This window comes from Talpa europaea (assembly GCF_964194135.1).
Source record: "Talpa europaea genome assembly, chromosome: 2".
Lineage (NCBI taxonomy): Eukaryota > Metazoa > Chordata > Mammalia > Eulipotyphla > Talpidae > Talpa > Talpa europaea.
The window spans coordinates 117,346,787-117,359,513 of record NC_140068.1 but is presented as its reverse complement, the minus strand read 5'-3'; the positions used below and the strand labels follow the sequence as shown (position 1 = coordinate 117,359,513).

The window sequence follows — 12,727 nt, the reverse complement described above, 5'->3', positions numbered from 1 at the left end:
CCCCAGTGAGAGCCTATGTCACCCACGCAGACCTTCCCCCTCAGTGTCCCCCCTGTGGCCCCTTCCCTGCCCGGTCCTCTCTGGCTCTCCCTGCACCCCTTTCCACCTCTGTCCCCTAAAGTCCCCATTTCCATCCTCTGCTCTCTTTTCCAGGAGCTTCCCCATCTTCCTAGCCAGTGCCCTGGGGGCTCTCCTAGGCCCCTCCCCTCCTTCAAAGGATGGAGAATGTAAGGTGATTCCCAGGAGGAGGGGCTTTCGTCCTTGGAAGCAGAGGCAGAAACAAATGACAGGGACCCTGGAATCTAAGTTTTCATATAAAGAGACTGAGGCAATCTATATATTTGGGGATTTGCCCAGAACCTAGGAACCAATTATGTCCTGGAGACCACTGCAGACTAAAAATAAGGACACTGAAACTGACGCAGACTTGGGCGCCCCCTTGTGTGCAGATCCCTGTCCTGCCGCTGGGGGCCCAGGGAGCCTGGGGAGGGCCTGGCTGAGCAGGAGAAAGGGCGGCTCTGGGCTCCTGTGCTCAGCCCTGTGGCCACACGGGGGCGCTGCCGCGCTGCTCCGGATTCTGGTGGAGCCACCAGGACGGGGCGGGGGCTGAGGTGGGCAGAGTTGGGGGTCCTGGAGGGCGGCGTCCTGGGGTGAGATGCTCTGTGAGGAGTCAGAGAAGCAGGGCTCAGAAGAGAGGAGACTCCGGAGCCTGCCCTGTGTGTGAGGTTTCCGTCTTTTCTCCCCAGAACTCCTCTCTCCAGTCCCTGGAAAGTGATACCTGGGAGAATCGGAAAAGAGAAAATTTTTTTCTTCTACAACCTATTCAATATTGAGGGCATTTTTAAAAAAATAATATTTAGGGCCTCCCTGGCGGCTCAAGGAGCTAAGACATAGCACTATGAAGCTCTCCGCAGCCACTACGGCATGAGTTTGATCCCCAGCCAGGGAGCTGCCCATACGGCACGTCAGGCCTCTCCTATCTCGCCCGCTCCTCCCCTCAGCAGTGCATTTCAGGACATCTGCCTGTTCAGCTCCCCACCCTATCTCTGGTGAATCCTCTCACCTCCACATTTCTGGCCTGCACCCCAGTTCTTGTATGCATAAATAAATCTTTATAAAAAATAAATTGATCTTAAAAAATAACATTTAAAGAATACTATCAGATTTATAGAAAAGTTGCAAAGGCAGTACAGGTCTTGTTTATCCCACACCATTTCCATGTTGTTAACATCCTACATGAATACTTTTATTTTTTTACAACTAATGCAGCTATGTTGACATAATTACTAAATGCCATCTTTGCTACTGTCCATTTTATGCTCCATAATCCCATCCAGTTCGCCTGGATGACAGTTTCTCAGATTTTCCTTGTTTTTATAACATTGACACTGGTGAGGAGTGATGTTTGGGAGAGGTGTTGGGGTCACAGATGAGGGTTCTTGGGTCACCTCTAAGAAAAGCGTCACCAAAGTCCTCCTTTCAGTAGCGTGTGGGCACACACACACACACACAAGGAAAGAAGATGATGCTTGCGCAGACACCAGCAGGCAGGAGGAGCTGCCCCTGGAGAGGGTGGGTGTGTGAGGAGAAGCCTGTTAGTAGAGGCTCATTAGAACTCTGTTAGTGTGTGTGGTGTGGAATTACACATTTTAATAGATGTGAAGCTGTACTCCAAAGATTTATACAGTGTTATAAAGTAGTGTAACACACACACACACACACACACACACACATATATATTAATTATTGCTTTTGGGTATTTTGCTTACATAACTGCTAAAAGCCATGATCCATTACGGAGGTCTTACTATGTGGGCCTCTTAGTTGAATTATAGTCTCTGGTATACTATCAGCTTTCCAATCCTCAGATATGGAGGAAATTCTAATTCTGTTTATACCACATCTAGGTCATGGGTAAGAAAATGTTTACTCCTCCGTTGATCTATGTAGCCAACATCTGCATCAATAATATAGAAAATCCTTGAATTTCCTCAAATTATGCCCTGGAAAATGTTCCTCAAATTATGTTCCCTGCAGTTATTTCATTGTTTTCCTTTCCTTTCCAGTCTGATTTGGCTAATTTTAATGCCATTCCAATAGGGAACTGTGGGAGAGAAAGAAATAGATGAGATAGTAATAAATCACTCCTTGAGTCTTGTAGCCCTAGGAAAATCAAGTGTCCTCTGTGGTGGCGAAAAGAGATGATTTCCCGATGCAGGAGCACTCACAGTGTAATGGAAATGCAGGGTTGGATTGCCTTGGGTTTGATCCCTAGCACATTTTGGAACAGGGCCCGAGTCCTGTGTCATAAGCCTATATAACTGACCTGGGACCTGGGTTCCAAGGAGGACAATGGACTTGTGACTCATGCATGCACACTTCTCTGCCCCACCGGGGGCATTTTGTGGCACCACCCTTGTAGAGATTTGGGCCCAAGACCTGTTTCCTGAGGTGAGGTTCCCCAAACTGTGTGTGCATGGAATAGCTGTGAGCCATCCACAAACTTCCACAATGGAGTTTCCCTTCATGTATTTAAGTTTCATTCTATTGTGTAGTGATTTGTGGACTAGACAGTGTAGCAGAAGTACACTGAAGCAAGTTGAATAAGAGTGGATAAATGAATAAAGTGTAACAGAATTAGCTGATTGATTTATTCTCAAAATGTTTATACTTCAGTTAGTTTATGCTCTAGTTTGAGTTACCATGTTTATCCCTTCATCATATTGCTCTGTTAGTATTGTTGGTAGAGTTAAGTTAGCATTGCTAGTATTTAGTGAGGTTAGTGAATACTTTTTGAGTACTATTAATGCTAGATTAATAGTACATTTGTTAATATCGTAGGAGAGTCAGTTGTCAGCAGAGGTAGCGCAAGGGCTGGGAGCACAGTCAGGGCTGGTGAGTGTAGTCAGCGTAGTCCAAGTGCATAGGCGCTATACATAGGCCACCTCCCTGCTGACCTCTGCAGGATTCAGAGGGCAGCAAGCCACTCCTGGGGAGTGGGAGGGGACCCTGACCCCGGCGACCCTGAGCTGGTCCTCAGCCTGCCCCTGCCCACTGCCCACAGGGGCACCCAGGAGCCCCAGGTACGCACACCTGTCAGGTGTGTTCACTCTATGGTGGGTGCCTGGTGTGCACTGTGTGTCACTCCCGCCTGGAGCCATGCACCGCCTGCCCGCCCCTCTGGCCACCCCCACTCTGCTGTCAGGTGCCTGTCCCTCACCCCAGCAGTGAGGCGACACCTGTCTTACCTCAAGAGCAGCTCCCTTGCTCTTTTAAGTGATTCGATGATTCGAGAATGTCTCCTGTGCACATTTTATTCAGAGGCCTCTCTGGCCGGCGTGCTGCCAGGGTCGGCAGGGCTTCAGAGGACAGCACTGCAGGTCTTGTCCTGAGGGACAGCCCGTGTCCCCGCGGACTGTGGGGCCAGCCCCACCTGGGTATTGGACACCAGCCAGCGCTGCCCAGACACCAAACCCTGCCTGCCCGCAGGCCCTGCCCTGCACCCCACCTTCTCCCTGTGGGGACCACGGCCTGGCCCTCGGGGCACAGCCCCTGCTCACCTCAGTGAGCACCGAGAATGGGAACCCCAGGTCCTCCCGGACCCAGCAGGCGAGCATGGGGGTGCAGAGAGAAGCCCTCCCCGCTGCAGGACACAAAGGGAGAGCGACTGGCCAGCTGGTGCGGAGGCGGCGGCCTATGAAGAGGGTTTTCCAAGAGGGAAATCAGCATGAGGCAAAGCACTCAAAAAAAGTACAAGTTTATCTTCAGTTATTTTGCTTAGAAATAAGCACATTTTCAAAGTTTGTAAGAAGTAATGTGATCAGAGCTGGACCCTTAAAAAGCAAAATCAAAAAATACTGTTTGGGAAATTGAAGGTGAAATCCTAACCATTACAGGCGCGGGGCGCACGGCCCTGCTCTGACTTTCTTTCCAGGCGAGGCCAGGGCCTGTGGCCGCCGCCAGGGACTGTTGGGCGGGGAGGCACCCACGGGCGGTCACTGGGCAGCCCCGGGCTCGCAGGCCCTCTCTGGGGGCTGGGGATGTGGCTCGTTGGGCTGCTGGGTAGGGTTCCCAGCTTCCCTGCCGTGGGAATCAAACGTCCTGGTAGTTTCACGCTTTTCCTGGGGAGACCCTGATGAATGGAAAGCAGCTCCCCCAGGTGGACGTGGGGCCGGCACAGGGTGCACCCCACCCGTGAGCAGGCTGCTAGGCCCGCAACTCAGCTGACAGGCTCCGACCTGCCCTACCCATGTGCAGCGACGTTTATGTGCACGATTCCTTGGTGGCCCTATGAGCGGGACTCTACTATCACCCTGCGGTTGCCCCGAAAGCCTGCATGATGGTGAAGGACCTGGAGGCAAGACCTCCCTTCTGACCCTGGTCTAACGCCCCCTCTGCTCCCTGGCACCCCCTCTGTGCCCTAGCACTCCCTCTGCGCCCTGGCACCCCCTCTTCGCCCAGGCACACCCCCTCTGTGCCCTGGTACCCCCTCTGTGTCCTGGCACACCCCCCTCTGTGCCCTGGCGAACCCCCTCCTAGCCCTGGCGCCCCCTCTTCCCCGGGAGCCTCCACTCTCTCCGCCTACAGCTGGTGGGCCCTGGGCCTTGGGCTGGCCTGGGTGGTATGGTGGGGTCTGGCATCTGACCTGCATTGAATAAACGCAAACCCATCACCCGCAAACTCATCGCCCCCGCACACACTGTGCCCCAGAGGAAGGAAGGAAGGAAGGCGGTACCCTGGGACTTGCCTGCCCGGGCTAATTGTTCTGAGCTGGCTCCTCCCGCTGGGTGCTCAGCCTGGGGAGGAGGGAGGCCCCAGCCTGCGGAGGAGGGTGGCCCCAGCCTGGGGAGGAGGAGGTTCTCCTCTTAATAACTTGGGGGGGGGCTGGTGAAGATGCTACCTCCATGTGGTGGCCTTGGAAGTTGTGCCCACGCTTCACTCGCTTGATTCCAGAGGGGGTTTAAATGATAAAAGAAGTCTCTCTCGCTGGGCCTCAAAGGGTCCAAACTGCAGAATCCCCCAGGGAGAGGGAGCAGAGAGGCCTCTGGCTCCCCTGAGGCCCACCCCCAGGGCCCTCAGCACTCTGGGGAAGGCACATCTGAGGTAACCAGCAGGCCTGGGGTACTGGACCCTCCCCCGCACAGAGCCCACGCCCAGGGCCCTTGGGTCTGGGAGTGGTTCTGAGAGCAGGTCTAGACAGACCATCGGGCACCCCCTCACCCTGTTCAGAGGCGGGGTTTGCACTGCTGGAGCTGGATCCAGACTTTGTCCACACTGTGCTCTGATGAATAACTGTCATCTATGAAACTTCCGAAGAAACGCAGGAGTTTTATAATCATTCCCTTTTTCATACCGAACCCAGTGATGCTCCGTGCGGGGCTTCAAGTGTGAGTCTTAGAATTTCCTTCCATGGACCCGGAAGACCTCCTCCTGAAGGCCCGTCTGGAGCGGCGCCTCTACCCTTACGGGTAGAGATTCCACCCCTCCTGTAACGGCCGAGTCCCTGGAGTGACCCCACATAAAGCTCCTGGCCGGGCTTCCTCTGCTGACTGCCACGTCCCCAGCGAGCACAACACACCCTGGCCCCCAGACCCCGGCCTGGGCCCGCGGGGTGGCAGCCCCCACAGCTCGCCAGGGCTCCCCCTGGACTCCTGCTTCCCCTTCCCTGCCTCACAGACCTGCCCCTGCCTGGGCGGCCCTCCCACCCTGGGCCTGGTGCACCCCACATGCCCCAATCCCTGGGCTCCGGCCACGTTGCTCTGGGGCCCACCATGGGATGAGCAAAGCCCCAACTCAGCCGCCCCAGGAAATGGCCGGCCTGGACCACGCACCGTCGCGCCAAGGGGGCAGGTCACTTTGCCTAGACTGAGGTGACTTCAGCACATCTGGTCAGCTTGAGAGTGACCACCGATGGCAGTTTCCGGCACCCCTGCCCGGCCCCTGTGCAGGATGGAGGGGCTGACCGCGTGGGCGTGGGAAAGAGGAAGGAGGGATTCTGGAAGGTACTTCCGGGTGAGGATTTGAACATCTCAAAGTATCTGTGAGCTTGTCTTGGTGGAGACGGATACACAGATGCCGACTTGTAGCCGATGGTGCACCCGCACCCAGGGGCGCCCGCCTGAGTGAGAGCAGGCCGTTGTGCTGGGGACGAGGGCGCGTGCCAGGGTGAGGACGCGTGCCGGAGTGGTGCTGCGGGGATGGCACGGGCGCCTGGGGCTGGTCAGGCAGTGGAGGCTGGGGCCTGGGGAGTGGGGAGGACAGCCTGGGGCGCAGAGAGGTCTTGAGGCCAGTCCTGGGCCTGCATGTGCTCCCAGGGCCGGGACTGGAAGCCTGGGGAAGCCTGCTCTGGCCAGCCGGCTCGGGATGCAGCTGGGGCGCGCGTCTGCCATGGCCCTGCTGCCTCTTGGAGGTGACGTTTTCCGGCCTCTCCTCCGTCGCACGTCTGCCGGGGCGAGGGGCCCCTCGGATGTCAGCACACCTGAGCCGGGCGCTCCCCCCAGGCTCCTCAGGCCAAAACTCAGGCTGGTCGCCTGCTGGCACGTGAGTGCTGGGGTGACCTTGTGAGGCTTGCGTGCCAGCGCCCTTTGCCGGCCACCCTCACATGGCAGCGCTGATGGGGTGGGTGGCCTGGGCGTCCCCAGGTCCCACTGTACCTTGTGCTCTCACCTGCTGGAACCCACCCACCTGCCTGCTCGCCTGCTCCCTGGGTGCCTGCACTGCTCTCCACCCCTGGCTGTGGCGTGCCAGGCAAAGAGTAGGGGCCCAGTGTGAAGACCTCATGGAAGAAGCCTGCCCACAGGCCGGGGTGCAGCTTGTTTTCTTCCCCACCTCTAGCAGTGATAAAGACGGTGATGGAGAGGGGCTAAGGCCAGCCAAGGCCGCAGCCGCAGGGCACGTGCTGCCCGCAAGGAACAGGAGAGCTGGGGGGTGGGCCATCAGGGGGCCAACTCGGGTGGAGCGTAGTGGACTCCACCCTGCCCAGGACCCTGCCCGGGACCCCATCCAGGAGCCTGGACACTCTTCCCCGCAGCCTCGCCCCCATGAACTCAGGTTTCCTGGTGCCGCGTGCACCCCAAGACCCGGTGGTGCCAGCTAGAGCTTGCAGCGGCTCCTCACCCAGTGCCCCAAAATGCACCTGTGTGTGTGCAACCGCCCGTGCCCCTGAGCGTGTTCACAGCGGGCACTCATGCACGCGCCGTGCCCTGGCCGTCTTCTGTCTGCAAGTTTTCTGAAAAATATACACACGGATAACATTATTTTGGAAAATAAGTTATTAAGTCAAGCACAAGTGCGTTGTGAGGCAGTGCCCCCCCATGTAGCGGCCTCTGGTCCTGCTGGTAAGAGGGGGGCGGGGGCACGTGGAGGGCTCCACTCAGGCCTTTCCAGGCTGAGATGCTGCGTTTTCCTTGAGTTGGGAGACGCCCTCGGCGCAGGTGCTCTGGTCGCTGGAAGTTGGCCTAGGTGGGGGTCTCACCGCGTGGGTGCGTGGATGTGCTCTCGTGGGCACACCTGAAACTGCAGTGTGAAGCGGAAGGCCGCTGGCACCTGTCTGTCCTCAGGATGGGCTCCTGGGTACCTGCTCCCTAGATTTTCAAGAAACACCCATTTGTTTGAGTCAGTCCAGTTCAGCATCTCCGGGGCCATCCTAAGCTACGTTTTAAAAAAGTTTTCCAAAGAACTGCTTGGGTCCCAGGGGTGCTGCCCGTGCCTGAGCCCCCTGGGCAGCGGGGAGTCTCAAAAGTTTGCTTTTGCTGCTTATTAACTCGGTTGGCAAATCGTGGAAGAATACCTGGGAGGAGGATTCCCCGAAGGCCAGGCCCCAGGAGACCTGGGTTGTTGAAAGGTGGAGCGTGTTCCAGCCACATCACCCGCAGAAGATGGCCAGTCGCAGCTCACAGGAGGGAGCCAGGGCCGGTGTGCGGGGTGGAGGGCAGCAGGGCCGAGCTGGCAGCAGGGAGGATCGTGGGCACCATGTGCCGGGGAGATGGACAGGTAGGCCCAGGGCTCAGAAGGCCACCAGGAGAGGTGTGTTTGGAGCCAGAGGCCATGCCTGTGGGCGAGGGGCTGCGAGCCTGAGGCTGCAGGCCCTGCGGATGCTCTGTCCAGGTGGGATCGCCGGCCCTGTGGTGCCTGGAGAGCAGCAGGGAGGCCCTAGCCCAGAGGCGCCTGGTGGCCCTGGATGGCGGGAGGTCTGTGGTACTGGGGCCTGTTTATTTCCATAAAGGCTCCAGGGAAGCTGTGAAATGAGATGTGGGGCTGGCGCCTGGGAGGTTCTGTCTCGGGGCGGGTCTTGTTGGCTGAGCTCATTGTAAATCAGGTGATCCAGTCCCTGGAATAGCCAGGACTTTATGTCAGCCCCAAGCAGGTCTGCACCCCCACCCCCATCCCCCCACCACCTGCTCGCACCTCCACCCCTGCCACCCCCCACCCCCGCCAACCCCCCACCCTGTCACCCCGGCACCCCGTCCTGCCGCAAAGGGCTAGGCCCAGCAGGTCCTTTTTCCCTTGTGTCCTTGACTGCGTTTGAGGGGGACTTTAGGTGACTCAGAAATGGGGCCAAATGCCCTGTGACCCAACCACGTTGCCCATGCTGACCCCGTCAACCAGGTCCTGGTGGTCTCGGCATTTAAATTTGTCCGGTCACTGCTCATGTCATGGAAGTGGAAGCAATGTCAGGAATGGACCATGTTCCAAAGTGAATTGCATCACTCGCTGCCCTGTGGGGTCATGCTTCCCCTCAGCCTGGGCTCCTGGACTGGCCTGGGGTCAGCCTGCCCTGGGGCAGGGCCCAGGAACAGTAGTGAGCAGAGAAGGTCAGAGACTGCGGTCTGTGCTGTGCGCAGGAGCTGAGATGGGGTCAGAACAGAGACCCAGAGGTCTGGTGCCTCTGAGGAGGGTGGGGAGTGGCTGGGAGGGAGCAGGGCAGGCCGGCCCTAGGCACAGAGAGCAGACACCACGCAGCAGGGCCAGCTCCTGGGCGCAGCCAGCAGGTGGAGCCAGGGGCCTTTTTCACAGCAGAGCTCCAGGGACCATGGCTCCTTAGCCCTGAACTGGCCGCTCCCTGCAGCCTCATGCCCAAGCCCCTCGCCAAAGCGTTTGCTTTACACTCTGGTTTCCAGCCTAGCAGAGGCCTCTGCTGTGGCAGCTGCTCTGTCCACTTTCCCAGGAGGAAGGACGGGTGTGCCTGGGGCGCAGGGAGACTGGAGCAGTCGGGTGGGAGGGGCGGCGCTCCTTGGGGGGATGCGGCATTTCCAGGGGGGTGTCTGTTAATTTGGGCAAGAGACCAAATAAAGCCACAGCCGGCTCAGGTGCAGCCTCTGCGGGAGAGGGGGGGAGGACAGGGTGATGCACCACCCATCGGGCTCCCTGGGAGACAGAGGGGGGCGGTGAAGGAGGGCCTCCGGGTACTTCAACTTCATCACTTTCCTACACAAAAAGTCTTGGAAGGTTTTGGAGAAGCGCCTGAAATAGTCACTAGGGGAGAAGGAGGGACGTGGAAGGGCCTGCGGCTGGAGTCCTGGGCCTGGGCATTACAGAGGTGACATCACGCTCAGTCCTTGGTGAGGGAAGCCCCTGTTGGCAGGCAGATGCTGGCTTCATCCAGAACTAGGCTAGACCTTGAAAAAAGGGAGGGGTGACTTGTTGACTGGACACAAAGTCCGATCACTAAGCTGGTGTCCACCTGGGTGAGAAGGTACCAGTGGAGATGCAGGCTGGCTCAGCCCTGGCCACACAGACACACACAGACACACTCAGATGCTCAAGTGCCCGGAGGAGGTGTCCATAAACACTGAGGGCAGAACACAGTCTCCCGGGGCTGGGAGACGGGCCAGGTGTGACCTGTTTCCAGATGAGGGTCACCTGTGGGAGGAAAGGGCCCAGGCCCTTTCCAGGAAAACATAGCTATTAATTTTTTTAAAGGTTTATTTATTTATGCATAAAGAACTGGGGTACAGGCCAAAGGTTGGGGGTGGGTGGGTGAGAGGATTTACCAGAGACCAGAGACAGAGTGGGGAGTAGAACAGGCAGATCTACTGAAACACGCTGCTGAGGGGAGCAGCGGGGAGACAGAAGAGGTCTGTCTCGCCCTGTGGGTCACTCCCTGGCTGGGGATTGAACTCATGCCTTAGTGGCTGGCGACAGCTTCACAGTGCTGAGACTTAACCCTCGCGCCACCAGGGAGGCCCGGCTATTAATTGTATTTCCTGTGTTTGGCTCAGTGAGCCCCTTCTTACCTGGGGTGTTGAACCTGAAACTTCTAGATCTCAGAGAGCCTGGTGAGTGGAGCTTGCTGAGGCCCTCCCCCAACTCTTGCGCCCCTTTCGCCTAATGGGTTGAAACCACAGTGGTCTAAAAGCCAGGGGGAGCCGCGCACGTTCTTCCAGAAAGCTGTCGTGGAGACGGGAGTGCTCGAAGACAGTCTCTCATGTTCCAGATAGCACCGAGGATTTTCATGCCTTGTCCGCAGTGCTTTCCAAGGTCCCTTCCCCTCCGCAGGCGATGGAGCCCCCAAATGTGTCTGCTGTCACTGAGTTTCAGCTGCTGGGGTTCCAGAACCTTCTCGAGTGGCAGTCCCTGCTGTTTGCCATCTTTCTGTTCATCTACGTGCTCTCGGTGGTGGGGAACGTCATCATCATCGCCATGGCGAGCCATGACCGGCGGCTGCACACGCCATGTACACGTTCCTCAAGCACCTGTCCTTCCTGGAGGTCTGGGACACCTCCACCGTCGTGCCGCCGCTGCTCGCCGGCCTGCTGTCCCCGGGCCGTGCCATCTCCTTCCCCGCCTGCATGGCCCAGCTCTACTTCTTTGTGTTTTTCGGGGCCACCGAGTGCTTCCTCCTGGCCACGATGGCCTATGACCGCTACCTGGCCGTCTGCAGCCCCCTGCACTACCCCCTCCTGATGCGCCCCAGACCTGCACCAAGCTGGTGGCCGTCTCCTGGGTGACCAGGGTGGGCACGGGGTCCTGCCCTGCCTGATGATCTCCAGGCTGGACTTCTGTGGCCCCAACCGGATCAACCACTTCTTCTGCGACCTGCCCCTCCATGCGGCTATCCTGCTCCCGCGTCTACCTCACCGAGATGGTCATCTTCGCCCTGTCCATCGCCGGCTGCGCGTGTGCCTCCTCCCCACCCTCGTGTCCCACGTCTTCATCGTGGCCGCCATCGTAAGGATCCCCTCCGCCTCCGGCCCGCGAAGACCTTCTCCACGGCGGCTCCCACCTGGCCGTGGTCACTGTCTACTCCGGAACCACGATCTCCATGTACGTGCGCCCCAATGCCCACCTGTCCCCTGAAATCAACAAGATCATTTCCGTCTTCTACACCATGGTCACCCCACTGCAGAACCCCGTCATCTACCATCTACGGTTTGAGGAACAAAGACTTCCAAGAGGCCATCAGGAAAGCGATGACGAGGAGGGGCCGTGTCTGAGGCCTCAGAGTGCAGGGCAGCTTCTCCCTCAGGTGCGGCCAGTGGGCGGGGCCAGGCGCGGCCCAGTGCGGTGGGGCCCTGGGCGGGCGCTGCCCGGGCTGCTGCAGGTGGGGGCTGCTCCCCGCCCCCCGTCCGCCGGCCGCTCGCTGCGGCCCCTGCCGGCCCTGCTGTCCTCGCTCTGCCCTCCGGGGTCCCGCCGTGTGGCCGCGGGCTCCGCACGTCCCGTCCCCGTGCACGGCCGGCCGAGCTCGTGGGGCCGCGGACAGAAGCCGCCCGGGGGCCCGCGCGGGGTGTCCTGGCGTCCCCCGGCCCGCGGCAGGCGGCCCAGGGGCGCTTCCAAACGCCAGGCTGGTCTGCAGAGACTCAGATCCCGGGTGTGTGTTGAATGGAATCTTAGGAAAAGCAGTCACGGCGGGAGGAGAGGGCGGGGCGGGTGAAGGGGGCAGAGGCGAGAGATGGACGGGCGGGGGGAGGAGGGAACCGAGGGGGAGGGCGGGAGGGGCGGGGGGGCGGGGGAGGGACAGGCCGCTGTGGCCCGCGTGGCCGCCCCGTGCAGCTGCCGTCCCCGCCGACTCTGGACCCGCCGTCGACGCGCCGCTGCTGACCGGCTGCCCCTCCCCGGGTGCCTGTCCCCGCCGGCGTGGGGGCCGGGGCGGCCTGGGGCGTCTCTGCCTCGGTGGCGTCTGTCTCTGGCCTGCAGCGGAGGCCGGCAGTGCCCGCGGCGCCCCCGCCCCCGCCTGGCTCAGGCCGCCCGCCGCCCTCCAGCTCGCCCCGGCCCCAGCGCGGGCAGCCAAGCTGCTCCCGCCTCTCCTGGGCCGCCACCCCCCGACGACGTCAGGCCCGCTCGGCGAGAGACACCGGCGCCCGCAGCTGCGTGAGTGGTGGGGTGACACCTGCAGCAAGCGACACCCCAAGACCCCGGACCCCGGGGCGCCTTCCGAGGGCGCCAAAGAAAGAGCAAAGCCTGCTGCCTGCGCCCCCCGCCGGTGTCTGAGCGCCGCCAGCCCTGCTTATAGCTGCTCTCAGGCTGCCCCGCCCACACAGCTGATTGGACCGTTTTTCAATCCTGCGGCTGATTGGACCGTTTAGCACCAGTCAGCTGGTAGCTCACACCTGATTGGGCCAGCCCACAAGCCGGGAAGCACAGGTTGCATAAAAAGGCGCTGAGGCGCCTGTCGGCTCTGGCCCCGCTGCCCCGATGCCGGGGCCGGGCGTGGGGCGGGGCTTGGCCAGGCTCTGCGGGGAGTAGCGGGAGGGGTGACCCGCCGCGCCTGGCGGATGCCCAGCGGTGG

General features: G+C 59.8%; 1 pseudogene across 1 annotated transcript; it reads left to right on the top strand.

Annotated features, from left to right (window-relative positions):
- Window positions 1-10,500: 10,500 nt before the first annotated feature.
- Window positions 10,501-11,509, top strand: LOC311167571 (olfactory receptor 11L1-like; annotated as a pseudogene). Its single transcript has one exon. The product of its transcript is annotated as an olfactory receptor 11L1-like (transcript).
- Window positions 11,510-12,727: the final 1,218 nt, after the last annotated feature.